Below are 21,314 nucleotides of genomic sequence, written 5' to 3'. Positions count from 1 at the left end.
CACGAATTCCCTCTCACGTTTGAAAGATCAGAAAAGCGTTAGTATTTTACATGACTTGGGATAAAAAGTAGAATTCTCCTGTGAATGTTGTTGATCCGAGGCGCAGTCGAGGTCAATTCACGCCGCAAGTGCGGTCGAAATTCAAAATGGAAAGTGCGGAGATCTTTCTAACGTAGCGTCATTTTCATACAAGGAAGCGTTGAAATGTGTTTTTCGGTTCACTTTTTCATCGAATCGTTCACTTAAAATTCAAATTCTTGGCACACTAACGGCGTGAATAAACACACGAAAACGAGACTTTTCATATTTTTATATCGGTAATGGATTTTACTATGCTGGTGCATGTAATAAGGCTATTACATGTATAGGCAATAACCTTTACATCACTCGCATAGTAAAACGTCGTACTACACACGGAAAATAAAGTGATATCTCGTATCACGATGAGTAAAAGTACCTCGGGCTGCCGCCCTCGGATACTTTTTCTCATCTGGATACGAGATATCACTTTACTTCCCTTGCATAGTAATGTACTATTACATGCTTTGTGCGTCGTAACTAGTGCTTGAAACATGAAAAGTACGGTTTTCGACGCATGTAGCATGTAAAATACATTTAGTTCACAAAAAGATCTCTTCTAAATTGGTTACTGCCTTTGTGATCAAGTCAGATGTGAGCTATACTGTCCTTTCAGAATTTTCATTGACGCTACCTAGTGCTTCTTTAACTGCTTGGACACGCAAAGTATGTGGTGCCACCACAAGGAAATAATTAGAACTAACCATTTGTCTGTCAATGGTGCCAATCGACAAAATCAAAAATGAATCTGAATTCGTTGGTTCAATTGAATGTAGGAAGTATGTAGGATGTAAAAGTAATGCATCCTACAACCGTAGTCATACTATGATTGGGCACCTGTAGTAAAAAGTTTCTTGAGAAAGTGTAGTAAAATTTCCGAAACCATTCTTATCATCTTCGTCCCACTTCTATCTGCTATCATAAATATGTAAGATAATTGAACCAAAGAAACGCGAGGTGAATCTTCGCCAGTCGTGACGTAAAAATAAACTATCACAGGTCACAGCCGTTAGGTACACAGTCGACTCTAGTAAAGAAAAAAAAATGTTTTTCTTTCATTACGAAATTGGTGTAAGCGAAAAACACATTCATTAAATGCTTTTGAATTAGCAGAAATGTTATATATTGTTCTGTGCACATACACGTAGTGTATACCTCTTAACTGAAGGCATACAAGACGGAAAAATGATATTGCGTTCAGTGACAAGATAATTTATTTTTGCGGTGAATTACGCCTTTGTTTACATAGAACGTAAAAATGTATACCTTCCGAAAGGAATACAGCAGCAGCACGAGATAGAGCGGAAAAAAACTTATTTTCGGTGTTTGTTTACATGTAATAGACGGACTCGTCTTAAAAGGTTTTTCTAACATTTTTCTCATTACTTAAATAGCAAAAGAAATATAGAAAATGTAATGGGTGTTTGTTACCACCACTCAACTCAAAAGATTTAGGATAAAAACATATTTAAAAGAATCCTTAACGTATATACACAGTAGACATATATCCCCGGTGGAATCCAGCATCAAATGAAATCATCTTGCAAATAAAACGAAAATGAAAAGATAAACATTTTGATGACGAAGTTTTCCATCAAACAAATCTAGACCATCTTTTGACGCTCAGGTGTTTACACATTTTTATGTTTCTGCTGCTGCTGCTTCTTCTTCTTTTATTTTTTTTTATTCGTTCCACTAGAGACGAGGAATCCATGTTATAATCTCTCATTCAAATTGATTAGATTAGCAAAGTTTTTTGTTGTTTTTTTTTCCCACGTCGTCGGTAGGGTAGATAAAATCATCGAAAATTTTCAATTTGGAAAAATTTCCGGGCGAAAATGGTTGTAAGAATATGAGCGTAAAACCCAATGTCTTTCATTCATGATTCGAGTGTGGGTAATATTTATACACACATAGGCTATACAGACAGATAGAGGTTTAGGTAGGCAGTGCCGGGATGGCTCAACAAAGCCCTTCGAGAAAAAGAATCAAAATGCCCGTCTATTCGGCGACTGTCTCAAATAAGGCCCATTGGCTCATACGACCAAAGTATATGAACACTGAAGGTAACGCAAATCCACAAGAACACACGGACCCCTAGTTTCGGGTGAATATAGCTTTTATAATGTTGGACACAAGTCAAAATCACTTTGTTAGGTTGCAACACATGCCAAACCAAATGCTAAACAACACACTTCCACCAACATTATCACGCCAAACGTCACGGATGCAACATAACAAATCTTATATTCACCCGGAACTTGGGGTCCTTGTTTTTTGCTATTCCCTGAGGATTTGCGTTACCTTCAGTATGTATATTTACCTTGCATACGACTGCGTCTGCTCTGATTTAGAAGCTATACGAAATTGTAGATGCTTTTTGCCACGGGCACGAATATTGTCATTATTATTGTATCGCGAACGGGGCGAGTAAAAAAATTTCTTTGAAAGATTGTAAAATCGAGAATTTTTTTTTTGTTCACGAATTGAAATAAAAAGCGTTTTGATTAATTAAAGATAAAAAATTTCATCACGACTTTTTTTTTGTGACACAAAATAGACTTATTCTCGAGTGTCAGGTAATCCACTCGAGTGCAAATTGTATTTCAAATGAAGCGTTTCACTTGTTTGCACACGCAATATACATTTTTCGTATAAATGTTGCATAATGTTGCACCCGCATGTAAAGAATCTCTGGCTGAATGTATCCTTTTACAAAATTACTAAAACTATAACAAACAAATTGTTGTTCTGATTCATGTCATCGGCGAATTAAAAGGGGCCATTCGGGTCTTTACCCAACTCAGGTAAAAGTCCCTTCGTGAATCCCCCGAATTCCCAGTCCGGCCAGTCCGGCACTGTGGCTAGGTCTTACAGCAAAAAGTATGTACAACAAACAACCGAAAGCAACTTTTATCAGGAAAATCTCATCCGCCAAGAAAACCAAATTCAATTTACACTGTGAAGTAATCCGACTCTTCGACCCCCCTATTTGACACAATGCGATGTATCTGTGTACACAGCATAAGAGAGAAGATAGATAGAATAAGTGGGTGGCTTTTACGCCTGCACCTAAGCCTCAGATGGGCCTGTTGTGCGTAGCATAAGAGAGAACTTCGTAAATAGATGAAAGTGGATGGAAGTGATACATTTTGTTGTAAAGTGAAAGACAAACAATTTAAATTCGAAATTGAAATTCAATGCAAAGCAAAGTGTTTGTAAATTAAAGGAACTAAAATTAGATTGGTTTTGTGAAATTGAGACAATGTTATTTTGTTGGATTGGAATTTACATACTGTAATTAGCGTTTTGCGGTGTGGTGTATCTCATATTATGGATTTCGCATCCGTGGACAGAAAGTAAAATCTACGACACGAAAATAATGGAACTTTTGTTTATACTTCTGTGGAGTTTCATTTGTTTTACGCGGTGAGCCTCATTTTCATTTTCAAATATTTATAATTCAACGCCGCACCGTGCGCCTCCACCGTAACTTCTTTGACAGTTCGGTTCATATTTACCCATTTAATCTGAACTCATCAGAAAAAAATGTAGGCTCTTTACAGGGATCGTGCACGACACATATATCTTCCGCAATTTTCCACCCTTTCCGCCCTCGTACAAATTGTTCCGATACCAATCAGACAGCCGGACTGAGTCAATTTTACTATACCTGAATATGGAGTTCGTCGTATTATACTACTCCAAAGGCTCAGTTTATCTTCAATGTAATCAAATTAAATAACACGAACAAGATATATGAAGAGCTAAATGCAGAAACGGGATGCGTCACATTAGCGAATTATAAAAAAATGAAAATTGGCTAAATCTGTAATCCCAACCAAAATCTCTCCGAGAAAAGTGTGACGCAGTCTTTGAAGTACAATTTCTAAAATGAATGATATCACTAGAGTTGACGCTTTCAGCTTTGTTACGCAAAAAATAAATTTTACACCCAATTTTAGTTCAAACAAGCTGTCTTAGTTTTTCTCATCATCTGCCAAATAATTTTTACCAAAAAAAAATTTGACTGGAAACAACAAAAATTTTACCAAAAAAATCTGCGTCGCGAAGTAGCAGTTTACTAGGAACAGACCAGCAAGAAAATTTATCTGCCACATGCGACGCAGATTTTTTTGGTAAAATTTTGGTTGTTTCCAGTCAAATTTTTTTTTGGTAAAAATTATTTGGCGCAGATTTTTTTTGAACAGTTCTAATTAAAAATCGAAAATTTGACGAAAATCGAAAATTTGACGAAGTTCGAAAATTTGACGAAATTCAAAAATTTGACGAAAATCAACTACTCGAAACTGACCAAATTTTTCTAGTTGCCCAACATACCCTGAAAGTGACCAAATTTTTCCAGCTGCCCAACATACACTAAATGTGGCCAAATTTTTCCAGCTGCCCAACATACACTGAATGTGACCAAATTTTTACAGTTGCCCAACATACCCTGAAAGTGACCAAATATTTACAGCTGTCCAACATACCCTGAATGTGGCCAAATTTTTCTAATTGCCAGCCATGTAAACCATAATATTCAAAAACTTTGAATTACAACCAACTTCACAACAGTCATAACAGCACTATCAATACAAAATGGCTGAAAATTTTTGTGAGAGAAATTGTTCCGACAATTAATTAATTAATTCCACAAAATTCTGATTTTTCCTGTGATAATGATGAATGAAACTTAAGTTCTAATGGCCTGACTAAGGTTCCTGCAAAGTTTCATGGAGATTGGCTGCGGATTTTCCGAGATCGACCATCGATAGATCGATAGACAGATAGATAGATAGAAAGTAACATACAGTAAGTTGAAAGATTTTGATTGTTTGGAGAATGTATTTCATGTATTTGTACTGAAAATGAGGACTTGGAAAACGCAATATCTCCGGTTCCCGAGCACTTTGGTAGGCGTGTGATAGCTCATTTTCTTTGTATTTCAAGGGAGAATATTTAAAAAATAATTTGGTTACGATATTGGACATTTTGGCGAAAGTAGAAATCTCGCCTATACATAGTTGCCGCGTCTCAAAAAATTTTCTTCGTTCTTTTTTTGGAAGTTAGACTGCGTCAAGTCCTCCGCTATCGCTCCAGACATGATCGCACTTCACTGTTTTGGTGGACAGTGATAAACTCTCTAAATGACTGTCTTTTTCTAAATTTCTTATTTCTCTTACTTCTCTCATTTCCCTATATATTCGTTATGGATAAGAGAGTTTATCGCTGTATCCGTTTTAATAATGCGCATGCTTAAAGAGAGAATTCCTATTCGCATGCACTTTTTCAAAACGGAGACCTAAAACGGTGAAGTGTGCAGAGACCTTATGCTGAAAACGAACGAGGCATTGAAAACGTGTTTTGGTCCTTGTTTTCATGACGAAATTGTCGCAACTGTCAGATAAATTTAGAAATTTCTCTATCGAAAATTGCGATTGCTGCATTTGTCAATGAAAACTAGGACCAAAACACGTTTTCAATGTCTCGTTTGTTTTCAGCATTACGCTCAAAACAAACGAGGCATTGAAAACGTGTTTTGGTCGTAGTTTTCATTGACAGATGCAACAGTCGCGATTTTGAATAGAAAAAGTTCTAACTTCATTTGACAGTTTCGAAAATTTCGTCATGAAAAATAGGACCAAAACACGTTTTCAATGCCTCGTTCGTTTTGAGCATTACCGATGCCTCTAGAAGTTATTAATATTTATCAAAAAATTGGGTGATTTCTTGCCCTTGTTTCGATCTGAGAGAACAAATACGAAATTTATTTTTTTGTATAGAAAACCTCTGGAGATCTAGAAAAATTCTGCCAGCCTGTAGAGGCAACACAATTTTTTTCAATAATTCATTCTTTGCTCCCTATTTTCTAATGAAATGTCCCTTAATGCCAAAGTAGTGACGCTTGCGCTGGTACTTTTATGACGAAATGTATCCGGCATGTGGCGACGTACTAGTTTACCCTGAAAACTATAAAAGAGGCATTATTGATTTCATAGCTGAATATGGTCGCTCCCAGAAGTTATATCCTGACGACTACAACAGCGCCATATTGCTAAAGTAAATTTACTGACAAGTTTTGAAAACGTCAACAAGATCCATGCCACATTTTACAAAAAAATCTACTGCATTTGAACTTTCGTTCCCAAACAGCATTTCGCTCTACCTTTCCATACTTGTGGTACATGTAAAGTTATAGCGAATTTTAAATGAAAATGAAAAATAGATGTTTTCAAAAATGTTCCAGGAGTGGTTTTACCAATACTATGAAAATATAAGCACAAAAGTTTATGGTGGAACATGATGAAGTATCAACGTTCGACATTTTTTTTTAAATTCTAGCATAATCCTAATAAATGTACCGACGCTTCCTTGAAATGTAAATTGCCCACGAAAAAAAAAAACCAAACTGACTCTATTATCCATGCTTTTGTTGACTGTAATAAGTTTCGAGTTAAATTTCGTTTTGTCGCATTCGTTCAACTTTCGTCTGCTGTAGTCAGTTAAAACATATTTGCTTTGATTACCCACAGTCAGCGAACATCGCTGCACGACTAACACTTTTATGTATACCTTGATTTCGTTTCGTTAAACTCATTTGGGGTGGAAATGTAAAGCGTTACGTGTTGCCGATTTTTCTGTTTGTTAATTTCATGGAAAATGAATGTTGCAAAGTGCAATTCTTTCGGGTAAAAAGTTCTTACGGGCAGTAGGTTTTTGTGTGGGTGTGTGTGTTGCTCTGAAAGGTCGATAACCCTTGGCGTGATACTGCCCGGTCACAATGTAGTACCCTTAACCTACATGAAATAAATCAAAAAAGAAAATCAATTTAAGTATAAACCTGAACTTAGTGAATGTTTAACCGAAGCATATATTTGTATATACGAATCCGTCGTCGTTAGACTGAGTCTACGCTACACATAATGCATTTAATACATTTGAACGAGAGGAACTACGTATGAGATAAAGTTTCCGCTTTTATGCAGCTCCCGAGTTGTATAATATTTTAACATCATCTCAGTGAAACATATGAGGAAACAGAATCAGCATTTGTGCACTTTATAGAACGTCTTTTACATTTCACAATAGACACCGCTAGCATATCACATCGCTTCGTCTATGTTTCTATCTGGAAAATGTATTTATCTTCAAATGGGCGACACAAAATGGTAAAACTGGAAAAGAACAAAATAATGTTGTCGCATACGTGACATGTTAAAATTTCCGGTGTCACTTCTAACACGAACAAATGTTGGAAAATTTGTAGATAAAATTGTTTCTTTCGAATAAAATTATGATGCGAGGGAAGGGTAATTTCATATTATAATAGTGGTGGCACAGCGGTATGGAGGATGGAATGAGTGAGAAAGAGAGTGATGCGTTTCGGTGTGGTTTCATTAATGTGTCTGTAAAATATTATTGTAAATAGGTGACATGATGGGCTCCGTGTAAACTTTTCCATTTTAGTTAGCATCCATGAATTATATATGGGTCTGTTGGATAAGTATTGTGCAACAAGTGGAAATTTATGTGTTTAGGTGGTTGTAACACCAGCTGAAGCAGAACAACAACGAAAAAGTCCGGATATTATTGGAACAAAAGTTCGATAGAGGATTTGATTCACCGATTAGTTTCGTTACGAAATTCAGGCAATTTCGATTATTCAGCGAAGATTGTCTGTTTGGACTGTTTGATGGTTTGGACGTAGAAGCGGTGGCTAGCGAATGTTTTGGAGGAGGACTTCGGATTTCATTCATAATGTACTAGGTGTTCAATACTCATTATCCGTTGAACGGTTTCCACTGTTACAATCAAAGTTCCTTCTGGTTCAAAGTTTACATCTGTCCAGGAGCGAATTTGCTGAATTTTAGTGAATTTCAGCCAATTAAACTCAAGTTTTTACGTGCTGATCGTTCTGCAGTTTTATTTGCTCCACACCGTTTTCTGTGCTTTTTAGCCCCGTACGAAGTACAAAGGGGCTTATAGGTTTACGATGCCGTGTGTAATTGATGGAATTCGAAGCAGACGGTAAGGGCAAAGTGTTTGCCTATGTTCATAGATGACGAATCCGCAATAAAAATTTTCTCTGTCCGTCTGTCCGTCTGTCCGTCACGTCGATATCTTGAGTAAATCAAATCCGATTTCAAAATTTTTTTTTCCCCTGAAAGATAGTCGAAATAGTGAGGCTAAGTTCGAAGATGGGCATATTCGGGTCGGCCCTTCGTGAGTTAGGGCCACCTAAGTAATTTAAGGTCTTTTGGTGATATTTATGGCAAAATAAACGATGGAAATGTAAATGACATGGCAAGTGATAGGTATTGTCAATACCAATCCAGGAAAAAAAAGTTTTTTAAAATCGGGTGAGTGGACCGTGAGTTAGGGCCTTAGAAGTGAAATCCTACTAGGGCCCTATGAGTATTTTACATAGAACTCGAGTAAATTTCATTCGTTTTTCGTAATTTTTGTTTGATTTGGAAGGTAATCAAAGGCCGAATAGAATGTTGTTGAAAAAAAAAATTAAATTTGGGTCCTTGGACTAAGGCCACTACTAGGGCCCCAAGTGTATTTTACATAGAACTCGAGTAAATTTCATTCGTTTTTCGAAATTTTTGTTTGATTTGGAAGGTAATCAAAGGCCGAATAGAATGTTGTTGAAAACGAATTAAATTTGGGTCCTGGGACTAAGCCGCTACTAGGGCCCTATGTGTATTTTACATGGAACTCGAGTAAATTTCATTCGTTTTTCGAAATTTTTGTTTCATTTGGAAGGTAATCAAAGGCCGAATAGAATGTTGTTGAAAAAAAAAAAATTTGGGCCCTTGGACTAAGGCCACTACTAGGGCCCCAAGTGTATTTTACATAGAACTCGAGTAAATTTCATTCGTTTTTCGAAATTTTTGTTTCATTTGGAAGGTAATCAAAGGCCGAATAGAATGTTGTTGAAAAAAAAAAATTGGGCCCTTGGACTAAGGCCACTACTAGGGCCCTATGTGTATTTTACATAGAACTCGAGTAAATTTCATTAGTTTTTCGTAATTTTGGTTTCATTTGGAAGGTAATCAAAGGCCGAATAGAATGTAGTTGAAAACAAATTAAATTTGGGTCCTGGGACTAAGCCGCTACTAGGGCCCTATGTGTATTTTACATAGAACTCGAGTAAATTTCATTCGTTTTTCGTAATTTTGGTTTCATTTGGAAGGTAATCAAAGGCCGAATAAATTGTAGTTGAAAAAAAAAATAAATTTGGGTCCTCGGACTAAGGCCGCTACTAGGGCCTTATGTGTATTTCACATATAACTCGAGTAAATTTCATTCGTTTTTCGTAATTTTTGTTTGATTTGGAAGGTAATCAAAGGCCGAATAGAATGTTGTTGAAAAAAAAATTAAATTTGGATCCTTGGACTAAGGCCACTACTAGGGCCCCAAGTGTATTTTACATAGAACTCGAGCAAATTTCATTCGTTTTTCGAAATTTTTGTTTCATTTGGAAGGTAATCAAAGGCCGAATAGAATGTTGTTGAAAAAAAAATAAATTTGGGTCCTCGGACTAAGGCCGCTACTAGGGCCTTATGTGTATTTCACATATAACTCGAGTAAATTTCATTCGTTTTTCGTAATTTTTGTTTCATTTGGAAGGTAATCGAAGGCCGAATAGAATGTAGTTGAAATTTTTTTTAAATTTGGGTCCTCGGACTGAGGCCGATACTAGGCCCTATGAGTATTTATACTCAAAAAAATTAAAATTTTAGGGCGATTTGAAATTTTTGTTTCATTTGAAAGGAACGTCGTACGGGGCTTCGTAATTGCGCTATGCGCAATTTCTAAGATGTACACATTTCATAATAATTTTACTTTAACTACATTAACCGGCGCAATAGGCTTACGGTCAAAGTAGGGTGACAGACGCACTTGGGTCACGTACGCAATAGATATACGGGTTTGTACGGGGCTCAGTCGCAGCAAACGCTCCGACTGTTCTGATGGCTTGTTTATCAAGAGAAACGTAAAGAGAGTAGTTGCACTCACTTGCATATGTAGAATGGAAAAAATGAAAAGAGAGAAGCTATTGTTATGGAATGAATGAAAAGATGGAAAAGTAGTGACTTCTTTCGAGCTGAGTTTACAGTTTTGGGGAATTTAAGAAAATTATGGGCAATTTTAGAGATTCGCCAGGCAACCTAAAATGTCTCATCAAATATTTGTTCATTTCACTAAACTTTCAGCATTTTTGATTGTTAATGCCAATATCAGGGATCGAAAAAGACTTTGGCTCTGAATCTGTTAGCTTCTTTCGAATGTCAGTCGACATTTGCTTGAGCTTGATTCTCTCACTGCCACTACCACGCACATGCCTGGAGTGTTAAATCCGTATACGAGCACTACTAACCAGTTTTGTTTGTACGAGTGTGTCAGCTGAAAGTCAGCTGAAGGAAAATTAGGCAGAAAGGTTGACAGTAGACGTTCTTTGGGATTTTGGTGATTTTTTGGTAATTTTTTGGTAATTTTAGGGAGATTAGTGAATTTTGTATAATTTTTGGGAATCTTACAGAATTTGGGTAATTTTAGAGAGTTTTAAGAAATTTGGGGATTTTTTTGGGAAATTACAGCAAATTTTTCGAATTTTGTGGAATTAGCTCCCCAATTTTAGAGACTCCACTTAGAACGCATATGTCCATCATTTCACATTGCCATATCATTGACAATCATGGTATATTCAACAATTTTTGTCAGTATTTGGTTCGAATGGTTAAAACTCCGTTTTACAATTTTCTGTTTTCCCATTTAAAAGGACCTACACATTCATCACGCAAAAAGTTCCTCAAAGCACACGGATTCATTAATACCAGCCAGACCTAAGTCCAGTTTATGCAGGTCAGCCATTTACAAACCTGGCTTATTGGTGTTGGCCATTCAACCCCGTTTGTTTTATTTAAATTATGACCGTTGTCTTATAACCGCACAGACCGCTATACTTCTGTATTAGGTTAGGATGAGCTCAAAGTAATAAATTTCAATAATTTCTAACATTTCTAAAGCTAGGATAGGATTTCTCTCCTCGTAAGAAAGGTCGCCATGTGCAAAATGAAACGGTAAACGCTCGGACAACCATCGAAAACGAATAATTAAATCACAGCCGTGTTGTGCTAAAATTTATCCAAAATAACTTTTGCATGGAATCAATAAAATGGAAATTGCATTATCAGTCCTCTGATTACATGCATTTAAATGGGAACTTCAATTATAATAAAATTAGTAAAATAGTTCTATATACCATACGCTATCCCTCCCGTTCAAAATGGCATATTATAATAATTTACAAACTAAAATTGTGTCTAATTATTGGCTTAATATCAAACCCACTGTTTGCATTACCAATTTATATCTCTAACACTCTGGTGTATTGTTTTTCGGTTTGGAAGAGGGTAAATTGCATTATATGTTACAAACTAATTGTAACCGATAAATTGTAGCGGATTTTGTTTTGTTAGTGAAAAAGGAAAAATTATGAATTTAGAGAGAGGTGCTTTTGTTGCCATTGATACCTATATACTACACTACACCGTAACCGTGTTAACTGCATTTAAACCATTCGTAATAACCGGAATGCAATGCTATGTCTCTTTATTATCATGTATCCGTGTCGTTGCATTCATTGCAATCATATTTTATAATCTCGTTTCACCGACCGAGGATGTGTGGTAGGAATGATTTCACCACACACCGAATTCAACAACAAAATTTCTCCTCAAAATCGAAAACATCGCAAAATTCCCGTCATGCGCAGACAGCGTCTGTTCTCTATTATTCTTCGAAACGAACAATTTCATTTGGTATACCGGCGAGCAGACTTTTTCCATTCAGAAGGCACATGTAACTCGTGCCTGTTAAGAGTTGCACGAAAGACGACAGAACGGTTTTGCATTTCATTTTTTCACACAAGACGAATTCGAAACTCGTTACTGTCGGGCAAACGAATTGTAGCACTCGATTTGGAAGTTTTCACGGAAAATCACTTTTCGGATTTTGTAATTCAAATATTTTGCAGAACTTTTTTTTGTTGTTGTTGTTAAAGCTATCCGTAGGATATAGCAAACTTTTTGAAACAACATTCGCTTATACCGCAGGGGTGTAACTGAGAACAGTTTTTATTGTCGCTGCTTAGAACATTTTTGATTTTTGCACCAGCCCTGGTTGAATGTCGTTCAAAAACATCGTTTTTAAATTTTCTGAATGTTACTAGGCCCCACCTCTTGGGTGGGTCATGTCCCTTGACTGGCTATTTTTTTTCTATAATTCCAGTCTTAGTTTTCTAACCATTTTTAAATGAGGTGGTGTTTTTGAGATCACAAAATTAAAGTCACACGAAAAGGTGATGTCTCTTTTATTAAGAAAACATCAGTCATCACATGCTTCATTTTACTTATATTTATTTAATTTCCTGAAGAAACAAAAAGAGCTATGAGTTGAAGGTCCAGCGAGCGATGTCTTACTCCTAATATGAGTCTCCTATATAGTCTACTAAAAGCTCTGACCAGGTGGCGCATTTCTTGCCTACCTCTTGAAAAAAATAACTCGTGTGAATTACGGCCCTCGCTTCGCTCTGGCAAAATTCACACTCGTGCAAACACTTTAGGAACGAAAAATTTTCTTTTAAGAACAAGATTTCACGCAAAAATTGTCGTATATCGCAGATTACCAATCCAATAAAGTCCAATGTTCGAATTTAACCACATGAATTACGATACTGGTCGAAAACACTTAATATTTTCAAATCTGCGATTTTTGAAGCCTCTGAGAATTACTCGAGTTATCGTGTTATCAAGCAAGCAAGATTGTTCTAGACTTCTAGATTGTTCAACCAGAAATCCAGATTCACTTACTCGTCGAATAATTTTTTTTTACAATTATAATCCAACCTCACTACTCCAATATTATCCAACTACAAACTTAAAATCGGGTAGAAATTACTGAAGTTATCACGATAACAAGGAAAAGCGTCTGAGTATAATTTCTCCAATATCTTGTAACAAGGATCACAAAATTATATTCACATGAAAAATCAATGTCTCTTTTATTTAGAAAACAGCAGCCATCACATGCTTCATTTTACTCAAATTTAATTTAATTTTCTGCAGAAAAAAAAGAGCTATGAGTTGCTGGCCCAGCGAGCGATGTTTTACTATTTTACTCTATTACGAGTCTTTTATATTGTCTCCTAAAAAGCGCTATGAGTGTCAAATAACAGAAAACATACAAAACATGCGCTATGAGTGGAAGGTCCAGCGAGGTACGTTTAACAGCTAATATGAGTCTCCTATATAGTCTACTAAAATTGGCGTATTTCCTGCCTACATCTTGAAAAAATATAACTCGTGTGAATTACGGCCCTCGCTTCGCTCTGGCCGCAAAGCTCACACTCGTTCAAACATTTTAGGAACGAAAAAAATTCTTTTAAGAATACGGATTTCACGCACAAATTGTCGTATATCCCAGATTACTAGTCCAATTAAATTCCAATGTTCGAGTTTAACCACATGAGTTATGCTACTGGTCGAAATTGATTTTTGAAGCCTCTGAGAATTACTCGAGCTATCGGTTTCTCAAGCAAGCAAGCAAAAACTCTTTTGGGAAGTACTTCTTAATTGTTAGACACAACTCGTCAGATAAGAAATTTTTCTGGAAATCCGTTGCAAAAATGTCGTGGTATAACAAGTTATGTTTACAATTACTCCAAACTCACTACGTCAAAAAAATTGAAAATCGGGTAAAAATTACTCAAGTTATCGCGTGGTAACAAGAGAAAGCGTCTGTGTAGAATTTCTCCCATATCGTTTTTCGAACATTATCCATCTGCAAACTCAGCCTCAAGAATTTCAATCTTCGTCGAATAAAACAAAAAATTTGAAAATCGGATAAGAATTATGGAAGTTATCGCGGTAACAAGTAAAAAAATCTCTTGAGAATTACTCCCATCTCATTACTCCAACATTGCCCATCTACGAACTTAACCTCATGATTTTCATTGCCCGTCGATTAAAACCAAAATTTTGAAAATCGGTAAAGAATTACTCTAGTTATCGAGTCCACAAGCAAAAGCGTCTGTGTAGAATTTCTCCCATCTCGTTGTTCTAACATTATCCATCTGCAAACTCAACCTGAAGAATTTCAATCTTCGTCGAATAATACAAAAAATTTGAAAATGTGATAGGAATTAGGGAAGTTATCGCGGTAACAAGGAATAAAATTCTCTTAAGAATTACTCCCATCGCATTACCCCAATATTGCCCATCTACGAACTTAACCTCATGATTTTCATTATCCGTCGATTAAAACCAAAATTTTGCAAATCGGTAAAGAATTACTTGAGTTATCGAGTCCACAAGTGTACGGACGTTTTCTGTATTTAACGTTTTTTGCCAATGTAGAACATTTTCAAAATATCAAAGTGAACTTAGCGTTACGGACATTTAAGGGTATTTTCTTTCATTAGACCCTGACTTTCAGTCAAGGGAATTAGTTTTCGGCAACAACGATTTTCTGTTGCAGTAACTTTTAATCGTCTTCGGCAATTGCCTACCATCGATGGTATTTTACGCCAATTTTTATGGTAAAGTGGTAACCCGTGATGCAAACTGAAATAAATTTTTATGGACCTGAAACGTATGGCAACCCCTTATACACACGGTCTATCCCACTTATTTTTCAGGGACAGTATTTCGTGCAATTTTGATTACTTTTCCAAAATTGGTAACCGATTGGGAGAGAAAAATAAAATTCACTTTTCACATTTCCATTTGAAGCGGACCCGTTCAATATAACTTCCACACAATCATACAAAACTGTATTTTTCAGTGGTATTTTCACAATATGAAACTAAATCAGGGTAAACCATTGTGTTACTGGTAGCATTGATTGAACCTGGAACACATCCCACACCCTTGCAATAACTGGACATTAAGCGAATGTTTACTGTTAATTTCGAGTTATATTCGGAACATAAGCACTCCATGCTAGTTTATGAACTGCTATACTGAATGGACTGTGGACATTTCGACAGGTTGATATTAAAGGGCGAAAACCAATGTAGAACCAGAGCATTGTTGTACGTTTTTAAATTGGGCCGACACAATTGACCAAACTACACAAATGGCCGCCGCTGATATTAACGTATAGCTGATTTTCGATCACTTTAATAGTTGAAATCATTCGATTATGAACCTTTTCGAAGAAGGAAATTGTAGTTGAACGCGTTTAAACTCATCTGCAAGTAAAACCATTTATGCTGCTTATAAAGTGTCCTTTCATATTACAACGTTTCAGCCGTCAGACTTTAATATACAAATGTTGGTAAATTGTGCAATTCGTAGAGTTTTGTTGCACATTTTCCAGTGAAATTTTCCTTTTCAAATTTTACATTACGGACAGCTTGGACTGTAAAAAATGTGCATCCGCGGTATCCAGAATATCCCGGGTTTGTGGAAAGAAATTAATTTTCCGAGAAATTGAATGTTATCTGCAAACGAGCGGGAAATGTGTATAGTGGGAAGTAACTTTTACGTTTTTTGGTTGCAGAAAATCGGATTTGGGTACCGGGAAGAAATTACTTTTTGCAACCCCACAACAAGCTTCAAGCTCACTAGATCAGAGAAAATTGGTTTGAAACCTTCGCATTGCTCGTGAGGTTTAACCTTGGCTTAACACAACAATTGAGAGCGATTTGGTGGTGTTTCTGTATTTTGCTACCATAATAGGTAAGAACGTACTTCCGTTAACGAAACGCTTTACCTCTAGCTGTTAAATATTAATTCACTCAGATTGGCGTAAACAAAATTTGCAAACGTTCACTGGCAAAGTGATAATTTACTCACGTTCGTAACAAATGTTTCTATATGCACGTATCAGAGAGTCAAGTTTGGGGAAGTATCAGACATTAGAAAACATTAATAACATTAATAAAACAAGGTATAAACAGTCGAAGTTTTCGAGTGTTCATGTGAATGTTGTTGATCCGAGCCGAATCCGAGGTCAATAAAGCACACAAAAACTTGACTTTTCATTTTTATCTCCAGTCATGTAATGGATGCTGAAAGCAGCGGAAGTGCATGAATTGGGAAAAATGCAGTTTCGACGCCTGTATCGGAGAAAGAACATTGCTCTAACGTCTGTCATTTTGACATTACTCTCAGTTTTCTCTTAGATACAATATCGTATCCAGAAGTGCCACAGCATTTCCCCCAAAAATAATCCCAATGCCCAGCTACACGTTTGACTTGTCCAATTAATTACACTAAACTGAACCCTCCTTGAGAGTGCAATATAATTTATCTTCGATAAGAACTCGGCGAGAAACACTTCTGTTTTAACACGTCTAAATAAACAAGTTATTAAAAATATGCCCGAACATTTGCCTCCCCGCAATAATCTGCAAAAACAATAATCAGTCACTTCTGGACGGGCATGGTTCTTATTTGTTACAAATCCAATGGATTTCTTCTATTATGGCATTATAAATCCTTGCGTAAATAAAAATTTAATACGAAAACCATAATAAAGTCAACCACATAATCCCTTTTTATAAACATTTTTATGTCTCTCTTCTGTGTTTGGGACCTGTCTCAATGCTTATATAAATTAATTTTCTAAATATTGATATTAATGGCATTTCGTCGACATTGTGAAAGACTTTCCTGTTTATATAAGTCCCCGCTACCAGAACAACCACTTATAATAATATACAAAACGCACATCATAAATTTATTTAAATATCCTTTAAATGGGATATTTTTCTGGTATTTCCTTTTTCGGTATTTTTTTTTTCTTTCTTCTTTTTCTTTTATTTGTGTGATACAATACCTTATAACCCATGTACCCATATAAGGTACGGAACATATTTTCTTATTCTCTTTTGAATAAAGATTTTTTGCTCTGTGCGTTCTTTTTTTGTTGCTTCCTCCTTTCCTTGGTCGGTTCTCAACGCTACTTTTCTATTTATGTATACATTCAGAATGTGAGGTACAAGACTATTATCGTATATGAAGGTTTATATGTGACTTTCATAGGCATAATGAAAAATGATCTTTTTATGTTACGTCTAGCCCATTGATTTATATATAGCTTTTTATGGGGACATTTCATGAAAAAACATCACGAAATACCTTCAAGCGATTTTTGATAAAGGTAAAAAAAGGGAATATTCTGTCTCTCTCTTTTTTTAACTTTAACTTCGATGGAAGCATGTATTTATGAAAAAATGTTTGTCGGTTAAAGATAGCAAAAGCGCTGTAGTTGGGAAATATTTTCCAACGTTGACTTTCCGACGATAAAAGCGTTGACTTAAAAATTTTTCTATTTCATGTCAACGAGTTGAGCGCTTCATCTAATATCAATAACCAATCATATCGTCCAACTGAACAAATTAACAAACTAATGAAATGTTGACCGATACAACATCGAATTCCCATTATTTGTGATTTGGTTGGACACTCAGAGTAATAAAGCTAATATTTGTTCATCTGTTGAGCTTATAAAAAAATATTGACGTGAAGGAGTTGCGGGAAAGTAGTTTCTATAAATGTATGTGATTCATAAACGTCGACCACTTGAACTATATTTTTCGTTTTGAATTGTTCGAAATGGATGATTGAAAATTCCTTCATACCGTCAAACTAGCAATATGCAACTTGGGGATGTTAGGGTCAATTGAATGATTTAGTTCTCTTAAGGCCCGTCATTGGGAAATGACACGACAGTTTCCCGAAAATGTATGGAAAATTTTATCACAAAAATTCACCGAAAAAATTCAAAGAAACTCACCTCTTATGCTTTCCATTGTATTCGGGCATAGTCTCTTTAGGTCGCTAAGGCATATTTGAACACTAAACACTTTTTACTCGATGCAAAAACAAAAAGTTTTTTTTTGTTTTGTCGCGACAAAAACACAGAAAATATTTCGCACAACTGTGACACTCCGCTACCTATAAGTACTAGAATGAATGTTTGCTGTGTTCACTTCGGTGATAAAATATTTTCTCCTTATAATAGCGGAGTGTCACAGTTGTGTCGAAATATTTTCTGTGTTTTATCGCGACAAAACAAAAAAAAAACTTTTTGTTTTTGCATCGAGTAAAAAGTGTTTTAGTGTTTAAATATGCCTTGGGGACATAAAGAGACGGTACACGAATATAATGGAAATTATCATGGATGAGTTTCTTTGAATCTTTTAAAATTTTCCATACATTTTCGGGAAACTGTCCTGTCATTTCCCAATGACGGGCCTTAAATGGATTTTTATTATTTCGCCCAAAATATCATTTTGTATTACTGTGAGAACTGCTGTATTCGACTACCACTATTTTCGCTACTATTACATCATAGATGGCGCTGAGCTGAGTTTGTTCAATAATTGACGATTTCCGAAAAAAAAATTCGTGAAAATTTGTATCCTTAATCACCACTCTTCCCGTTTCTCTTTTTCCAATAAAAAACAGCCAGAAATTCAGCTCTCGAACTGCAAACACACAAGCAATAGTACTTGTGTTTTATTATTCCTTCTCATGATTATTACGCTCGCTACGAGCAGAACATCTCTTGGGCGGGCATTTCGAGCATTTTTTATGAACAGGTATTGGGAAAACAGGAAAAGTAGGAAAATTTGTAGTTTTTCTTGATTTCTACCAATAGCACTGCTGTATATACAAACTCGATTTTCTTAAAAATTAAATATTTTATCATATACATCAAATGAAAGGTATTGACGAGACAAACCAAAATATTTAATTTTTAGTGAAAAACAGATTTGTCGATCAGTAGCTATTGGCGAGTGTGTACAACAGTGCTGTTGGTGAGAAATCAAGAAAAACTGCATATTTTCCTACTATTCCTGTTTTCCCGCTCACCTCTATCTTTCTAATCACAACTTTACTCGATTTGAACTGATTCAATAATTCAATAAGTTTTGTTCACTGAGTCCGCCAAACGAATCTAATGTCTGAGTTTTGAACCACTAGATTTACAACCACTCAGTCACTGAGCCAAGATAACACATTTGTTTGATTTTACAGAAATGTCAGCCAGGTAAAAGTATAAAGGATATACCATTTTACTCAAGAGCAACTTTAGCGAATCATAAGTAAGAAGAGAAGAGAAAAAGATGAAATATAATTTTAAGAAGAATTTTCCAGCATGCCGATTGTCACTACTTACCCACATGTACACACACTACGGCAATATAATATTATGGTGTTGATATATTAGGGCTGTTTAGTCCAGTCCAGTGACAATGAAGTGACTTGCGTTCCTTTCAAACGCAAAAATTGAGACGCTCCATTCGACAAATAAACTGTAACGAAAAATGATATCGCCCACATTAATGCCCTATTCACCAAAAATGTGCAAAAGAAAATTCCACCAGTTTTTTGTCCGTATAATTTTGCTGATATAAAAAGAAAAGAGAAAACCTTTTTTTTCGGCATACTCATCAGAGATAAGATATGCATTCACAACGTTTCGAATATTCGGAATAGAATAAAATGTAAGACGCTATGGCTGAAACTGAACTAACGTAATGGTAGCCGGGAAAAGGGTAGTTATAAAACTTAAAATAAACTTTTACGTAATGAGCAATTCAGGAAAGTTTCGTCTTAAAATGTTGTCTATACGTTACATAAACAAATTTTATTCTTGCTAATAAGGCTTTTTTACTGCTTGAACGGTTAAAACTAGATATACACTATAGAAACGAAAATCTTGTTTTACAACATCTTAAACGATGCAGAGTTATGGCTTGAACAGCTACTTCGCTTGGTTCTCCTGTTGGATAATCAAAAGAGTAATTGTTTGTTTTTTGCTTGCGCTGAAGTAAATTAACGGGTTAGTGATTTTCTATGATTTTTTTCTCTTCTTCTTCAAGTTGGATCGTGAGTAGTTGGAAAGTTTGTTTTTTTCCGACTATTTTTCAAATATACCCTGTGAAATACCAGTGAAGTGAATATTCGCCGTAAAATTTATTTACTTAAACTCAAAGACTTTAATTAATGAAAATGTTCGTTAAGCTGGAACAACGAGATCTGTTGTTATGCAAAATACCAGATATTACATACATGTCATTCGGACTGTAGTTATGAGCTGCAGTTTCTGTTTCAATGACACCGAAGAAAAGTCTTGGTTACCTGTGACTATCAACTGAATCAACATTCCCAGGCTGTGATTAATTTAAGTAAACTTTAATTTGTCATAGACCGGTTAAAAGGTCGCATTCTTGTGCGTACGTAATCACAGTAATACTAGTACGTAATACTAATGCGTACGTAATCACAGTAATACTAGTACGTAATACTAATGCGTACGTAATACTAATGCATACGTAATATTAATGCGTACGTAATACTAATGCGTACGTAATACTAATGCGTACGTAATACTAATGCATACGTAATACTAATGCGTACGTAATATTAATGCGTACGTAATACTAATACGTACGTAATACTAATGCGTACGTAATACTAATGCGTACGTAATATTAATGCGTACTACGTACGTAATACTAATACGTACGTAATACTAATACGTACGTAATACTATACGTAATACTAATGCGTACGTAATACTAATGCGTACGTAATACTAATACGTACGTAATACTAATGCGTACGTAATACTAATGCGTACGTATATTAATGCGTACGTAATACTAATACGTACGTAATACTAATGCGTACGTAATACTAATGCGTACGTAATATTAATGCGTACGTAATACTAATACGTACGTAATACTAATACGTACGTAATACTAATGCGTACGTAATACTAATGCGTACGTAATATTAATGCGTACGTAATACTAATACGTACGTAATACTAATGCGTACGTAATACTAATGCGTACGTAATATTAATGCGTACGTAATACTAATACGTACGTAATACTAATACGTACGTAATACTAATGCGTACGTAATACTAATGCGTACGTAATACTAATACGTACGTAATACTAATGCGTACGTAATACTAATACGTACGTAATACTAGTACGTACCTAAACCTAGTGCGTAAGTAATCCTAGTGCGTAACGTAATCTTAATGCGTCGTTATATCTAGTTTGAAATATGCACGAAGCACAATCCGAATTATCCAACTAGTGACTAGTTACTAGTGAATCCGTAACTTTCACATTCTTTATTTAAAATATGACTGCCCAGCCCACGTACATTTCAAACCGTGGTTTA

At 35.6% G+C, this 21,314-nt stretch overlaps 1 long non-coding RNA gene across 1 annotated transcript; it reads left to right on the top strand.

Annotated features, from left to right (window-relative positions):
• The first annotated feature begins 547 nt into the window (after window positions 1-547).
• Window positions 548-19,202, top strand: LOC119067616. The gene is made up of 3 exons (XR_005085975.1): window positions 548-927; window positions 3,321-3,324; window positions 19,190-19,202. It is a non-coding gene; the product is annotated as an uncharacterized LOC119067616 (long non-coding RNA).
• The last annotated feature ends 2,112 nt before the right edge of the window (window positions 19,203-21,314 follow it).

The sequence above is a fragment of the Bradysia coprophila genome, assembly GCF_014529535.1.
Source record: "Bradysia coprophila strain Holo2 chromosome X unlocalized genomic scaffold, BU_Bcop_v1 contig_128, whole genome shotgun sequence".
Classification (NCBI taxonomy): domain Eukaryota; kingdom Metazoa; phylum Arthropoda; class Insecta; order Diptera; family Sciaridae; genus Bradysia; species Bradysia coprophila.
The sequence above is the reverse complement of the archived record's forward strand: the minus strand, read 5'-3'. Positions and strand labels throughout refer to the sequence as shown.